The following is a 17,696-nucleotide window of genomic DNA, read 5'->3' as shown; positions in this document are numbered from 1 at the left end:
GCTGGTTATGTCTGGGTTAGTTCTGGTATTTGCAATCATCTTGCTCGTACTTTTGCATTTTTCGCATGCTTGTTGGGGAGATCCTGGGCTTCATCTGGTTTGGATCACGTAGTAATGTGGGACCACTCCGAAACAGTCAATTAAACCTGGTTGCGATTAATATTTTAGAGGATAACGCCGGTTATGTCTCGGTTAGGTCTGGTATTTGCAATCATCTTGCTCGTACTTTTGCATTTTTCGCATACTTGTTGGGGAGATCCTGGGCTTCATCTGGTTTGGATCACGTAGTAATGTGGGACCACTCCGAAACAGTCAATTAAACCTGGTTGCGATTAATATTTTAGAGGATAACGCCGGTTATGTCTCGGTTAGGTCTGGGATTTGCCCTCATCTGGCTCGTACTTTCGCACTATTTCGCATACTTGTTGGCCAGATCCTGGGCTTTTTCTGGTTTGTATCACGTAGTAATGTGGTACCACACTGAGACTGTCAATAAAAGCTGGTTCCGATTAGTATTTTAGACGATAACGCTGGTTATGTCTGGGTTAGTTCTGGTATTTGCAATCATCTTGCTCGTACTTTTGCATTTTTCGCATACTTGTTGGGGAGATCCTGGGCTTCATCTGGTTTGGATCACGTAGTAATGTGGGACCACTCCGAAACAGTCAATTAAACCTGGTTGCGATTAATATTTTAGAGGATAACGCCGGTTATGTCTCGGTTAGGTCTGGTATTTGCAATCATCTTGCTCGTACTATTGCATTTTTCGCATACTTGTTGGGGAGATCCTGGGCTTCATCTGGTTTGGATCACGTAGTAATGTGGGACCACTCCGAAACAGTCAATTAAACCTGGTTGCGATTAATATTTTAGAGGATAACGCCGGTTATGTCTCGGTTAGGTCTGGTATTTGCAATCATCTTGCTCGTACTTTTGCATTTTTCGCATACTTGTTGGGGAGATCCTGGGCTTCATCTGGTTTGGATCACGTAGTAATGTGGGACCACTCCGAAACAGTCAATTAAACCTGGTTGCGATTAATATTTTAGAGGATAACGCCGGTTATGTCTCGGTTAGGTCTGGGATTTGCCCTCATCTGGCTCGTACTTTTGCATTTTTCGCATACTTGTTGGGGAGATCCTGGGCTTCATCTGGTTTGGATCACGTAGTAATGTGGGACCACTCCGAAACAGTCAATTAAACCTGGTTGCGATTAATATTTTAGAGGATAACGCCGGTTATGTCTCGGTTAGGTCTGGGATTTGCCCTCATCTGGCTCGTACGTTCGCACTATTTCGCATACTTGTTGGCCAGATCCTGGGCTTTTTCTGGTTTGTATCACGTAGTAATGTGGTACCACTCTGAGACAGTCAATAGAAGCTGGTTCCGAATAGTATTTTAGAGGATAACGCTGGCTACGTCTGGGTTAGTTCTGGAATTTGCAATCATCTGGCTCATACTTTCGCGTTTTTCGCATATTTGTTGGCCAGATACTGTGTTTTTTCTGGTTTGGATCCCGTAGTAATGGGGGTCCACACCGAAACAGTCAATTAAACCTGGTTGCGATTAATATTTTAGAGGATAACGCCGTTTATGTCTCGGTTAGGTCTGGGATTTGCCCTCATCTGTCTCGTATGTCCGCAATTTTCGCATACATATTGGCAAGATCCTGGCCTTTTTCTGGTTTACATCACGTAGTAATGCGGTACTACACTGAAACAGTCAATTAAACCTGGTTGCGATTAATATTTTAGAGGATAACGCTGGTTATTTGTCGGTTAGGTCTGGGATTTGCCCTCATCTGGCCCGTACTTTCGCATTTTTGCATACTTGTTGGCCAGATCCTAGGCTTTTTGCTGGTTTGGATGACGTAGTAATGTGGTACCACACTGAAACAGTCAATAAAAGCTGGTTCCGATTACTGTTTTAGAGGATAACGCTGGTTATGTCTGGGTTAGTTCTGGTAGTTGCAATCATCTTGCTCATACTTTCGCTTTTTTCGCATACTTGTTGGCCAGATCCTGGGTTTTTTCTGGTTTGGATCCCTTAATAATGACGTTCCACACCGAAACAGCCAATTAAACCTGGTTTCGATTAATATTTTAGAGGATAACGCCGGTTATGTCTCGGTTAGGTCTGGGATTTGCCCCCATCTGGCTCGTACTTCCGCAATTTTCGCACACTTATTGGCAAGATCCTGGCCTTTTTCTGGTTTCGATCACGTAGTAGTGCGGTAACATACTGAAACAGTCAATTAAATCTGGTTGCGATTAATATTTTGGAGGATAACGCTGGTTATGTCTGGGTTACGTCTGGTATTTGCTATCATCTGCCACATACTTTCGCATTTTTGGCATACTTGTTTGCCACATCCTGGGTTCTTTTCTGGCTCGAACCACGTAGTAATGTGGTACCACACCGAAACAGTCAATTAAACCTGGTTGCGATTAATATTTTAGAGGATAACGCCGGTTATGTCTGGGTTAGGTCTAGTATTTGCCCTCATTTGGCTCGTACTTTCGTATTTTTCTCATACTTGTTGGGCAGATCCTGGGCTTTTTCTGGTTTGGATCACGTAATAATGTGGTACCACACTGAAACAGTCAATAGAAGCTGGTTCCGATTAGTATTTTAGATGATAACGCAGGCTATGTCTCGGTTAGGTCTGGGATTTGCCCTCATCTGGCCCGTACTTTCGCATTTTTCGTATACTTGTTGGCCAGATCCTAGGCTTTTTGCTGGTTTGGATCACGTAGTAATGTGGTACCACACTGAAACAGTCAATAAAAGCTGGTTCCGATTAGTATTTTAGAGGATAACGCAGGTTATGTCTCGGTTAGCTCTGGGAATTGCCCTCATTTGGCTCGTACTTTCGTAGTTTTCTCATACTTGTTGGGCAGCTACTGGGCTTTTTTCTGGTTAGGATCACGTATTAATGTGGTGCCGCACTGAGATAGTCAATTCAACCTGGATTCTATCAATATTTTAGAGGATAACGCCGGTTAGGTCTGAGTTAGGTCTGGTATTTGCCCTCATCAGGCTCGTACTTTCGTATTTTTCTCATACTTGTTGGGCAGCTACTGGGCTTTTTCTGGTTTGTATCACGTAGTAATGTGGTACCACACTGAAACAGTCAATAGAAGCTGGTTCCGATTAGTATTTTAGATGATAACGCAGGCTATGTCTCGGTTAGGTCTGGTATTTGCCCTCATCTGGCTCGTACTTTCGCGTTTTTCGCATATTTGTTGGCCAGATCCTGTGTTTTTTCTGGTTTGGATCTCGTAGTAATGGGGTTCCACACCGAAACAGTCAATTAAACCTGGTTGCAATTAATATTTTAGAGGATAACGCCGGTTATGTCTCGGTTAGGTCTGGGATTTTCACTCATCTGGATCGTAAATTCGCATTTTTCGCATTACTTGTTGGCCAGATCCTGGCCTTTTTCAGGCTTGGACCACGCAGTAATGTGGTACCACACTGCAACAGTCAAATCAACCTGGTTCCGATTAATATTTTAGAGGATAACGCCGGTTATGTCTCGGTTAGGTCTGAGATTTTCACTCATCTGGATCGTAATTTCGCGTTTTTCGCATATTTGTTGGCCAGATCCTGGGTTTTTTCTGGTTTGGATCCCGAAGTAATGAGGTTCCACACCCAAACAGTCAATTAAACCTGGTTGCGATAAATATTTTAGAGGATAACGCTGGTTATTTGGCGGTTAGGTCTGGGATTTGCCCTCATCTGGCCCGTACTTTCGCATTTTTGCAAACTTGTTGGCCAGATCCTAGGCTTTTTGCTGGTTTGGATCACGTAGTAATGTGGTACCACACTGAAACAGTCAATAAAAGCTGGTTCCGATTAGTGTTTTAGAGGATAACGCTGGTTATGTCTCGGTTAGGTCTGGGATTTGCCCTCATCTGGCTCGTACTTTCGCATTTTTCCCATACTTGTTGGCCAGATCCTGGGCTTTTTCTGGTTTGGATCACGTAATAATGTGGTACCACACTGAAACAGTCAATTAAAGCTGGTTGCGATTAATATTTTAGAGGATAACGCTGGTTATGTCTCGGTTAGGTCTGGGATTTGCCCTCATCTGGCTCGTACTTTTGCATTTTTCGCATACTTGTTGGGGAGATCCTGGGCTTCATCTGGTTTGGATCACGTAGTAATGTGGGACCACTCCGAAACAGTCAATTAAACCTGGTTGCGATTAATATTTTAGAGGATAACGCCGGTTATGTCTCGGTTAGGTCTGGTATTTGCAATCATCTTGCTCATACTTTCGCGTTTTTCGCATATTTGTTGACCAGATACTGTGTTTTTTCTGGTTTGGATCACGTAATAATGTGGTACCACACTGAAACAGTCAATTAAACCTGGTTGCGATTAATATTTTAGAGGATAACGCCGGTTATGTCTCGGTTAGGTCTGGGATTTGCCCTCATCTGGCTCGTACTTTTGCATTTTTCGCATACTTGTTGGGGAGATCCTGGGCTTCATCTGGTTTGGATCACGTAGTAATGTGGGACCACTCCGAAACAGTCAATTAAACCTGGTTGCGATTAATATTTTAGAGGATAACGCCGGTTATGTCTCGGTTAGGTCTGGTATTTGCAATCATCTTGCTCATACTTTCGCGTTTTTCGCATATTTGTTGGCCAGATACTGTGTTTTTTCTGGTTTGGATCACGTAATAATGTGGTACCACACTGAAACAGTCAATTAAAGCTGGTTGCGATTAATATTTTAGAGGATAACGCTGGTTATGTCTCGGTTAGGTCTGGGATTTGCCCTCATCTGGCTCGTACTTTTGCATTTTTCGCATACTTGTTGGGGAGATCCTGGGCTTCATCTGGTTTGGATCACGTAGTAATGTGGGACCACTCCGAAACAGTCAATTAAACCTGGTTGCGATTAATATTTTAGAGGATAACGCCGGTTATGTCTCGGTTAGTTCTGGTATTTGCAATCATCTTGCTCGTACTTTTGCATTTTTCGCATACTTGTTGGGGAGATCCTGGGCTTCATCTGGTTTGGATCACGTAGTAATGTGGTACCACTCTGAGACAGTCAATAGAAGCTGGTTCCGAATAGTATTTTAGAGGATAACGCTGGCTATGTCTGGGTTAGTTCTGGTATTTGCAATCATCTGGCTCATACTTTCGCGTTTTTCGCATATTTGTTGGCCAGATACTGTGTTTTTTCTGGTTTGGATCCCGTAGTAATGGGGGTCCACACCGAAACAGTCAATTAAACCTGGTTGCGATTAATATTTTAGAGGATAACGCCGTTTATGTCTCAGTTAGGTCTGGGATTTGCCCTCATCTGGCTCGTACTATCGCACTATTTCGCATACTTGTTCGCCAGATCCTGGGCTTCTTCTGGTTTGGATCACGTAGTAATGTGGGACCACACTGAAACAGTCAATTAAACCTGGTTTCGATTAATATTTTAGAGGATAACTCCGGTTATTTCTCGGTTAGGTCTGGGATTTGCCCTCATCTGTCTCGTATGTCCGCAATTTTCGCATACATATTGGCAAGATCCTGGCCTTTTTCTGGTTTATATCACGTAGTAATGCGGTACTACACTGAAACAGTCAATTAAACCTGGTTGCGATTAATATTTTAGAGGATAACGCTGGTTATTTGGCGGTTAGGTCTGGGATTTGCCCTCATCTGGCCCGTACTTTCGCATTTTTGCAAACTTGTTGGCCAGATCCTAGGCTTTTTGCTGGTTTGGATCACGTAGTAATGTGGTACCACACTGAAACAGTCAATAAAAGCTGGTTCCGATTAGTGTTTTAGAGGATAACGCTGGTTATGTCTGGGTTAGTTTTGGTATTTGCAATCATCTTGCTCATACTTTCGCTTTTTTCGCATACTTGTTGGCCAGATGCTGGGTTTTTTCTGGTTTGGATCCAGTAATAATGACGTTCCACACCGAAACCGTCAATTAAACCTGGTTCCGGTTAATATTTTAGAGGATAACGCTGGTTATGTCTCGGTTAGGTCTGGGATTTGCCCTCATCTGGCCCGTACTTTCGCATTTTTCGCATACTTGTTGGCCAGTTCCTGGGCTTTTTCTGGTTTGGATCACGTAGTAATGTGGTACCACACTGAAACAGTCAGTAAAAGCTGGTTCCGATTTGTGTTTTAGAGGATAACGCTGGTTATGTCTGGGTTTGTTCTGGTATTTGCAATCATCTTGCTCATACTTTCGCTTTTTTCGCATACTTGTTGGCCAGGTGCTGGGTTTTTTCTGGTTTGGATCCCGTAATAATGACGTTCCACACCGAAACAGTCAATTAAACCTGGTTGCGAAAAATATTTTAGAGGATATTGCCGGTTATATCTCGGTTAGGTCTGGGATTTGCCCTCATCTGGCTCGTACCTTCGCATTTTTCGCATACTTGTTGGCCAGATCCTGGCCTTTTTCTGGCTTGGACCAAGTAGTAATGTGGGACCACACTGAAACAGTCAATTGAACCTGGTTGCGATTAATATTTTAGAGGATAACGCCGGTTATGTCTCGGTTAGGTCTGGGATTTGCCCTCATCTGCCTCGTACTTTCGCATTTTTCGCATACTTGTTGGCCAGATCCTGGGTTTTTCTGGTTTGGATCCCGTAATAATGACATTCCACACCGAAACAGTCAATTAAACCTGGTTTCGATTAATATTTTAGAGGATACTGCCGGTTATATCTCGGTTAGGTCTGGGATTTGCCCTTATCTGGATCGTAATTTCGCATTTTTCGCATACTTGTTGGCCAGATCCAGCCTTTTTCAGGCTTGGACCACGTAGTAATGTGGTACCACACTGAAACAGTCAATAAAAGCTGGTTCCGATTAGTGTTTTAGAGGATAACGCATGTTAGGTCTAGGTTAGGCCTGGGATTTGCTCTCATCAGGCTCATACTTTCGCATATTTCTCATACTTGATGGCCAGATTCTGGGCTTTTTCTGGTTTGGATCACGTAGTAATGTGGTACCACACTGAAGCAGTCGACTAAACGTGGTCTCGATCAGTATTTTAGAGGATAACGCATGTTAGGTCTGGATTAGGTCTGGGATTTGACCTCATCAGGGTCATACTTACGCATACTTCTCATACTTGTTGGCCTGATCCTGGGCTTTTTCTGGTTTGGATCACGTAGTAATGTGGTGCCAGACTGAAACAGTCGACTGACCCTGGTCATGATCAGTATGTTAGAGGATAACGCATGTTGGGTCTGGATTAGGTCTGGATTAGGTCTGGGATTTGCCCTCTTCAGTCTCATACTTTCGCAATCTTCACAAACCTCATGAACAGATCCTGGGTTTGTTGTGCTTTGGATCACATAGCAATGTGGTACCACCCAGAAGCGGTCGATTAAACCAGGTTTCGATCAATATTTTAGATGATAAAGCATGTTAGGGCTAGGTTAGGCCTGGGATTTGCCCTCACCAGGCTCATACTTTCGCATTCTTCACATACTTGTTGAACAGATCCTGGGATTTTTCTGCTTTGGAACACGTAGTAATGTGGTACCACACTGAAAGAGACGATTAAACCTGGTTCCGATCAATATTTTTGAGGATAACGCATTCTAGGTCTACGTTAGGTGTGGGATTTGCTCGCATCACGCTCATACCTTCGCTTATTTCTCATACTTGATGGCCAGATTCTGGGCCTTTTCTGGTTGGGATCACACAGTAATGTGGTTCCACACTGAAACAGTCCATTAAACCTGGTTTCGATCGATATTTTAGATGATATCGCATGTTAGGTCTAGGTTAAGCCTGGGATTTGCCCTCATCAGGGTCATACTTTCACATTTTTCGCATACTTGTTGGCCAGATCTCGGGCATTTTCAGGTTTGGATCACGTGGTAATGTGGTATCACACTGAAACAGTCCATTAACCCTGGTCTCGATCAATATTTTAGTGGATAACGCATGTTAGGTCTGTGTTCGGTCTGGATTAGGTCTGGGATTTGCCCTCATCAGTCTCATACTTCCGCATTCTTCACATACTTCTTGAACAGATCCTGTGTTTTTTGTGGTTTGGATCACATAGTAGTGTGGTACCACACTGAAACAGTCGATTAAACATGGTTTTGATCAATATTTTAGAGGATGACTCATGTTAGGTCAGAGTTGGGTCTAGGATTTGCCTTCATCAGGCTCATACTTTCGCATATTTCTCTTACTTGTTAGCCAGATCCTTTGCTCTTTCTGGTTTGGATCACATAGAAATGTGGTACCACACTGAAACAGTCAACTAAACCTGGTTTCGATCAATATTTTAGAGGATAACGCATGTTAGGTCTGGATTAGGTCTTGATTAGGTCTGGCATTTGCCCTCTTCAGTCTCATAATTTCGCATTCTTCACAAACTTCTTGAACAGATCCTGGGTTTGTTCTGGTTTGGATCACATAGTAATGTGGTACCACCCAGAAACTGTCGACTAAACCTGGTTACGATCAATATTTTAGAGGATAACGCATGTTAGGTCTAGGTTGGGTCTGGGATTTGCTCTCATCAAGCTCATACTTTCGCATATTTCTCATACTCGATGGCCAGATTCTGGGTTTTTTATGGTTTTGATCGCGTAGTAGTGTGGTACCGTACTGAAACTGTCGACTAAAGCTGGTCTCGATCAGCATTTTCGAGGATAACGCATGTTAGGTCTGTGTTCGGTCTGGATTAGGTCTGGGATTTGCCCTCATCAGTCTCATACTTCCGCATTCTTCAGATACTTCTTGAACAGATCCTGTGTTTTTTGTGGTTTGGATCACATAGTAGTGTGGTACCACACCGAAACAGTCGATTAAACATGGTTTTGATCAATATTTTAGAGGATGACTCATGTTAGGTCAGAGTTGGGTCTAGGATTTGCCCTCATCAGGCTCATAATTTCGCATTCTTCACATACTTGTTGAACAGATCCCATGTTTTTTCTGGTTTGGATCACGTAGAAATGTGGTACCACACTGAAACAGTCGATTAACCCTGGTCTCGATCAATATTTTAGAGGATAACGCATGTTAGGTCTGTGTTCGGTCTGGATTAGGTCTGGGATTTGCCCTCATCAGTCTCATACTTCCGCATTCTTCACATACTTCTTGAACAGATCCTGGGTTTTTTGTGGTTTGGATCACATAGAAATGTGGTACCACACTGAAACAGTCAATTAAACCTGGTTTCGATCATTATTTTAGAGGATAACGCATGTTAGGTCTGGATTAGGTCTGGATTAGGTCTGGGATTTGCCCTCTTGAGTCTCATACTTTCGCAATCTTCACAAACTTCTTGAACAGATCCTGGGTTTGTTCTGGTTTGGGTCACATAGTAATGTGGTACCACCCAGAAACAGTCGACTAAACCTGGTCACGATCAATATTTTAGAGGATAACGCATGTTAGGTCTGGATTAGTTCTGGATTAGGTCTGGGATTTGCCCTCATCAGTCTCATACTGCCGCATTCTTCAGATACTTCTTGAACAGATCCTGGGTTTTTTCTTGTTTGGATCACATAGTAGTGTGGTACCACACTGAAACAGTCGATTAAACATGGTTTCGATCAATGTTTTAGAGGATAACGCATGTTAGGTGTAGGTTAGGCCTTGAATTTGCCCTCATCAGACTCATAATTTCGCATTCTTCACATACTTCTTGAACAGATCCTGGGTTTGTTCTGGTTTGGATCACATAGTAATGTGGTACCTCCCAGAAACTGTCGATTAAACCAGGTTTCGATCAATATTTTAGAGGATAACGCATGTTAGGTCTAGGTTAGGCCTTGAATTTGCCCTCATCAGACTCATAATTTCGCATTCTTCACATACTTCTTGAACAGATCCTGGGTTTCTTCTGGTTTGGATCACATAGTAATGTGGTACCACACTGAAACAGTCAATTAAACCTGGTTTCGATCAATATTTTAGAGGATAACGCATGTTAGGGCTAGGTTAGGCCTGGGATTTGCCCTCACCAGGCTCATACTTTCGCAATCTTCACAAACTTCTTGAACAGATCCTGGGTTTGTTCTGGTTTGGATCACATAGTAATGTGGTACCACCCAGAAACAGTCGACTAAACCTGGTCACGATCAATATTTTAGTGGCTAACGCATGTTAGGTCTAGGTTAGGTCTGGGATTTGCTCTCATCAAACTCATACTTTCGCATATTTTTCATACTCGATGGCCAGATTCTGGGTTTTTTCTGGTTTTGATCGCGTAGTAGTGTGGTACCACACTGAAACAGTCGACTAAAGCTGGTCTCGATCAGCATTTTCGAGGATAACGCATGTTAGGTCTGGATTAGGTCTGGATTAGGTCTGGGATTTGCCCACATCAGTCTCATACTTCCGCATTCTTCAGATACTTCTTGAACAGATCCTGGGTTTTTTCTTGTTTGGATCACATAGTCGGGCGGTACCACACTGAAGCAGTCGATTAAACATGGTTTCGATCAATATTTTAGAGGATAACTCATGTTAGGTCAGAGTTGGGTCTAGGATTTGCCCTCATCAGGCTCATACTTTCGCATATTTCTCTTACTTGTTAGCCTGATCCTTTGCTCCTTCTGCTTTGGATCACGTAGTAATGTGGTACCACACTGAAAGAGACGATTAAACCTGGTTCCGATCAATATTCTTGAGGATAACGCATGCTAGGTCTACGTTAGGTGTGGGATATGCTCGCATCAGACTGATACTTTCGCATATTTCTCGTACTTGATGGCCAGATTCTGGACTTTTTCTGGTTGGGATCACACAGTAATGTGGTTCCACACTGAAACAGTCCATTAAACCTGGTTTCGATCGATATTTTAGAGGATATCGCATGTTAGGTCTAGGTTAGGCCTGGGATTTGCCCTCATCAGGGTCATACTTTCACATTTTTCGCATACTTGTTGGCCAGATCCTGGCCTTTTTCAGGCTTGGACCACGCAGTGATGTGGTACCACACTGAAACAGTCAGTTAAACCTGGTTCCGATTAATATTTCAGAAGGATAACGCCGGCTATGTCTGGGTTAGGTCTGGTATTTCCCATCATCTAGCTCGTACTTTCGCATTTTTCGCTTACTTGTTGGCCAGACTCTGGCCTTTTTCTGGTTTGGAACACGTAGTAAAGTGGTACCACACTGACACTGTCAATAAAAGCTGGTTCCGATTAGTATTTTAGAGGAGAACGCTGGTTAGGTCTGGGATACGTCTGGTATTTGCAATCATCTGCCACATACATTCGCATTTTTCGCATACATGTTGGCGAGATCCTGGGCTTTTTCTTGTTTGTGTCACGTAGTAATGCGGTAGCACACCGAAACAGTCAATAAAACCTGGTTGCGATTAATATTTTAGAGGATAACGCCGGTTGTGACTCGGTTAAGTCCGCGATTTGCCCTCATCTGGCTCGTACTTTCGCATTTTTCGCATACTTGATGGCCAGATCCTGGGCTTTTTCTGGTTTGTATCACGTAGTAATGTGGTACCACACTGAAACAGTCAGTACAAGATGGTTCCGAATAGTATTTTAGAGGATAACTCTGGCTATGTCTGGGTTTGTTCTGGTATTTGCTATCATCTGGCTCATACATTCGCGTTTTTCGCATATTTGGTGGCCAGATCCTGTGTTTTTTCTGGTTTGGATCCCGTAGTAATGGGGTTCCACACCGAAACAGTCAATTAAACCTGGTTGCGATTAATATTTTAGAGGATAACGCCGGTTATCTCTCGGTTAGGTCTGGGATTTGCCCTCATCTGGATCGTACTTGCGCATATTTTGCATACTTGTTGGCCAGATCCTGGGCTTCTTCTGGTTTGGATCACGTAGTAATGTGGGTCCACTCTGAAACAGTCAATTAAACCTGGTTGCGATTAATACTTTAGAGGACAACGCCGGTTATTTCTCGGTTAGGTCTGGGATTTGCCCTCATCTGTCTCGTACTTCCGCAATTTTCGCACACTTATTGACAAGATCCTGGCCTTTTTTTGGTTTGTATCACGTAGTAATGCGGTTCCACACCGAAACAGTCAATTAAACCTGGTTGCGATTAATATTTCAGAGGATAACGCTGGTTATGTCTCAGTTAGGTCTGGGATTTGCCCTCATCTGGCCCGTACTTTCGCATTAATGCATACTTGTTGGCCAGATCCTTGGCTTTTTGCTCTTTTGGATCACGTAGTAATGTGGTACCACACTGAAACAGTCAATAAAAGCTGGTTCCGATTAGTATTTTAGAGGAGAACGCTGGTTAGGACTGGGTTACGTCTGGTATTTGCAATCATCTGCCACATACATGCGCATTTTTCGCATACTTGTTGGCGAGATCCTGCGTTTTTTCTGGTTTGGATCACGTAGTAATGCGGTACCACACCGAAACAGTCAATTAATCCTGGTTGCGATTAATATTTTAGAGGATAACGCCGGTTATGTCTCGGTTAGGTCTGTGATTTGCCCTCATCTGTCTCGTGCTTTCGTATTTTTCGCATACTTGTTGGCCAGATCCTGGGCTTTTTCTGCTTTGGATCACGTAGTAATGTGGTACCACACTGAAACAGTCAATAAAAGCTGGTTCCGATTAGTGTTTTAGAGGATAACGCTGGTTATGTCTGGGTTAGTTCTGGTATTTGCAATCATCTGGCTCATACTTTCGCTTTTTTCTCATACTTGTTGGCCAGATGCTGGGTTTTTTCTGGTTTGGATCCCGTAATAATGACGTTCCACACCGAAACAACCAATTAAACCTGGTTTCGATTAATATTTTAGAGGATAACGCCGGTTATATCTCGGTTAGGTCAGGGATTTGCCCTCATCTGGCTCGTACCTTCGCATTTTTCGCATACTTGTTGGCCAGATCCTGGCCTTTTTCTGGCTCGGACCACGTAGTAATGTGGTACCACACCGAAACAGTCAATTAAACCTGATTGCGATTAATATTTTAGAGGTTAACGCCGGTTATGTCTGGGTTAGGTCTAGTATTTGCCCTCATTTGGCTCGCACTTTCGTATTTTTCTCATACTTGTTGGGCAGATCCTGGGCTCTTTCTGGATTGAATCACGTAGTAATGTGGTACAACACTGAAACAGTCAGTAGAAGATGGTTCCGAATAGTATTTTAGTGGATAACGCTGACTATGTCTGGGTTCGTTCTGGTATTTGCTATCATCTGGCTCATACTTTCGCGTTTTTCGCATATTTGTTGGCCAGATCCTGTGTTTTTTCTGGTTTGGATCCCGTAGTAATGGGGTTCCACACCGAAACAGTCAATTAAACCTGGTTGCGATTAATATTTTAGATGATAACGCCGGTTATCTCTCGGTTAGGTCTGGGATTTGCCCTCATCTGGCTCGTACTTGCGCATTATTTGCATACTTGTTGGCCAGATCCTGGGCTTCTTCTGGTTTGGATCACGTAGTAATGTGGGACCACTCTGAAACAGTCAATTAAACCTGGTTGCGATTAATATTTTAGAGGACAACGCCGGTTATTTCTCGGTTAGGTCTGGGATCTGCCCTCATCTGTCTCGTACTTCCCCAATTTTCGCACACTTATTGGCAAGATCCTGGCCTTTTTTTGGCTTGTATCACGTAGTAATGCGGTTGCACACCGAAACAGTCAATTAAACCTGGTTGCGATTAATATTTTAGAGGATAACGCTGGTTATGTCACAGTTAGGTCTGGGATTTGCCCTCATCTAGCCCGTACTTTCGCATTTTTGCATACTTGTTGGCCAGATCCTTGGCTTTTTGCTGGTTTGGATCACGTAGTAATGTGGTACCACACTGAAACAGTCAATAAAAGCTGGTTCCGATTAGTGTTTTAGAGGATAACGCTGGTTATGTCTGGGTTAGTTCTGGTATTTGCAATCATCTGGCTCATACTTTCGCTTTTTTCGCATACTTGTTGGCCAGATGCTGGGTTTTTTCTGGTTTGGATCCCGTAATAATGACGTTCCACACCGAAACAGCCAATTAAACCTGGTTTCGATTAATATATTAGAGGATAACGCCGGTTATATCTCGGTTAGGTCAGGGATTTGCCCTCATCTGGCTCGTACCTTCGCATTTTTCGCATACTTGTTGGCCAGATCCTGGCCTTTTTCTGGCTCGGACCACGTAGTAATGTGGTACCACACCGAAACAGTCAATTAAACCCGGTTGCGATTAATATTTTTGGGGATAACGCCGGTTATGTCTTGGTTGGGTCTGGGATTTGCCCCCATCTGGCTCGTACTTTCGCATTTCTCGCATACTTGTTGGCCAGATACTGGCCTTTTCCTGGTTTCGATCACGTAGTAGTGCGGTACCATACTGAAACAGTCAATTAAATCTGGTTGCGATTAATATTTTGGAGGATAACGCTGGTTATGTCTGGGTTACGTCTGGTATTTGCAATCATCTGCCACATACTTTCGCATTTTTGGCATACTTGTTTGCCACATCCTGGGTTCTTTTCTGGCTCGAACCACGTAGTAATGTGGTACCACACCGAAACAGACAATTAAACCTGGTTGCGATTAATATTTTAGAGGTTAACGCCGGTTATGTCTGGGTTAGGTCTAGTATTTGCCCTCATTTGGCTCGTACTTTCGTATTTTTCTCATACTTGTTGGGCAGATCCTGGGCTCTTTCTGGATTGGATCACGTAATAATGTGGTACCACACTGAAACAGTCAAATAAACCTGGTTCCGACTAATATTTCAGAACGATAACGCCGGCTATGTCTGGGTTAGGTCTGGTATTTCCCATCATCTAGCTCGTACTTTCGCATTTTTCTCTTACTTGTTGGCCAGACTCTAGCCTTTTTCTGGTTTGGAACACGTAGTAATGTGGTACCACACTGACACTGTCAATAAAAGCTGGTTCCGATTAGTATTTTAGAGGAGAACGCTGGTTATGTCAGGGTTAGTTCTGGTATTTGCAATCATCTGGCTTATACTTTCGCGTTTCTCGCATACTTGTTGGCAAGATCCTGGGCTTTTTCTTGTTTGTGTCACGTAGTAATGCGGTAGCACACCGAAACAGTCAATTAAACCTGGTTGCGATTAATATTTTAGAGGACAACGCCGGTTATTTCTCGGTTAGGTCTGGGATCTGCCCTCATCTGTCTCGTACTTCCCCAATTTTCGCACACTTATTGGCAAGATCCTGGCCTTTTTTTGGCTTGTATCACGTAGTAATGCGGTAGCACACCAAAACAGTCAATTAAACCTGGTTGCGATTAATATTTTAGAGGATAACGCTGGTTATGTCTCAGTTAGGTCTGGGATTTGCCCTCATCTGGCCCGTACTTTCGCATTTTTGCATACTTGTTGGCCAGATCCTTGGCTTTTTGCTGGTTTGTATCACGTAGTAATGTGGTACCACACTGAAACAGTCAATAGAAGCTGGTTCCGAATAGTATTTTAATGGATAACGCCGGTTATGTCTGGGTTAGTTCTGGTATTTGCAATCATCTTGCTCATACTTTCGATTTTTTCGCATACATGTTGGCCAGATGCTGGGTTTTTTCTGGTTTGGATCCCGTAATAATGACGTTCCACACCGAAACAGCCAATTAAACCTGGTTTCGATTAATATTTTAGAGGATATTGCCGGTTATATCTCGGTTAGGTCTGGGATTTGCCCTCATCTGGCCCGTACTTTCGCATTTTTCGCATACTTGAATGGCCAGATCCCGTGTTTTTCTATTATTAGGATCACGTAGTAACGTGGTATCACCCTGAAACAGTCAATTAAACCTGGTTGCGATTAAAATTTTAGAGGATAACGCCGGTTATGTCTCGGTTAAGTCTGCGATTTGCCCTCATCTGGCTCGTACTTTCGCATTTTTCGCATACTTGTTGGCCAGATCCTGGGCTTTTTCTGGTTTGTATCACGTAGTAATGTGGTACCACACCGAAACAGTCAATTAAACCCGGTTGCGATTAATATTTTAGAGGATAACGCCGGTTATGTCTTGGTTAGGTCTGGGATATGCCCCCATCTGGCTCGTACTTTCGCATTTCTCGCATACTTGTTGGCAAGATCCTGGGCTTTTTCTTGTTTGTGTCACGTAGTAATGCGGTAGCACACCGAAACAGTCAATTAAACCTGGTTGCGATTAATATTTTAGACGATAACGCCGGTTTTTTCTCGGTTAGGTCTGGGATTTGCCCTCATCTGTCTCGTACTTCCGCAATTTTCGCACACTTATTGGCAAGATCCTGGCCTTTTTTTGGTTTGTATCACGTAGTAATGCGGTTCCACACCGAAACAGTCAATTAAACCTGGTTGCGATTAGTGTTTTAGAGGATAACGCTGGTTATGTCTGGGTTAGTTCTGGTATTTGCAATCATCTGGCTCATACTTTCGCTTTTTTCGCATACTTGATGGCCAGATGCTGGGTTTTTTCTGGTTTGGATCCCGTAATAATGAAGTTCCACACCGATACAGCCAATTAAACCTGGTTTCGATTAATATATTAGAGGATAACGCCGGTAATGTCTTGGTTAGGTCTGGGATTTGCCCCCATCTGGCTCGTACTTTCGCATTTCTCGCATACTTGTTGGCCAGATACTGGCCTTTTCCTGGTTTCGATCACGTAGTAGTGCGGAACCATACTGAAACAGTCAATTAAATCTGGTTGCGATTTATATTTTGGAGGATAACGCTGGTTATGTCTGGGTTACGTCTGGTATTTGCAATCATCTGCCACATACTTTCGCATTTTTGGCATACTTGTTTGCCACATCCTGGGTTCTTTTCTGGCTCGAACCACGTAGTAATGTGGTACCACACCGAAACAGTCAATTAAACCTGGTTGCGATTAATATTTTAGAGGATAACGCCGGTTATGTCTGGGTTAGGTCTAGTATTTGCCCTCATTTGGCTCGTACTTTCGTATTTTTCTCATACTTGTTGGGCAGATCCTGGGCTTTTTCTGGATTGGATCACGTAATAATGTGGAACCACACTGAAAGAGTCAATAGAAGCTGGTTTCGATTAGTATTTTAGATGATAACGCAGGCTATGTCTCGGTTAGGTCTGGGATTTGCCCTCATCTGGCCCGTACTTTCGCATTTTTCGTATACTTGTTGGCCCGATCCTAGGCTTTTTGCTGGTTTGGATCGCGTAGAAATGTGGTACCACACTGAAACAGTCAATAAAAGCTGGTTCCGATTAGTATTTTAGAGGATAACGCAGGTTATGTCTCGGTTAGTTCTGCGATATGCCCTTATTTGGCTCGTACTTACGTATTTTTCTCATACTAGTTGGGCAGCTATTGGCCTTTATTCTGGTTAGGATCACGTATTAATGTGGTACCGCACTGAGATAGTCAATTCAACCTGGATTCTATCAATATTTTAGATGATAACGCCGGTTAGGTCTGACTTATGTCTGGTATTTGCCCTCATCTGGCTCGTACTTCCGCTTTTTTCGCATACCTGTTGGCCAGATCCTGGGCTTTTTCTGGTTTGGATCACGCAGTAATGTGGTACCACACTGAAACAGTCAATGAAGGCTGGTTTCGATATATATTTTAGAGGATAACACCGGTTACGTCTGGGTTCATTCTGGTATTTGCAATCATCTGGCTCATACTTTCGCGTTTTTCGCATACTTGTTGGCCAGATCTTGGGTTTTTTCTGGTTTGGATCCCGTAGTAATGAGTTTCCACACCGAAACAGTCAATTAAACCTGGTTCCGAATAGTATTTTAAAGG

Source organism: Colletes latitarsis, chromosome 1 (assembly GCF_051014445.1).
Source record: "Colletes latitarsis isolate SP2378_abdomen chromosome 1, iyColLati1, whole genome shotgun sequence".
In the NCBI taxonomy this organism is placed as follows: domain Eukaryota; kingdom Metazoa; phylum Arthropoda; class Insecta; order Hymenoptera; family Colletidae; genus Colletes; species Colletes latitarsis.
The sequence above is the reverse complement of the archived record's forward strand: the minus strand, read 5'-3'. Positions refer to the sequence as shown.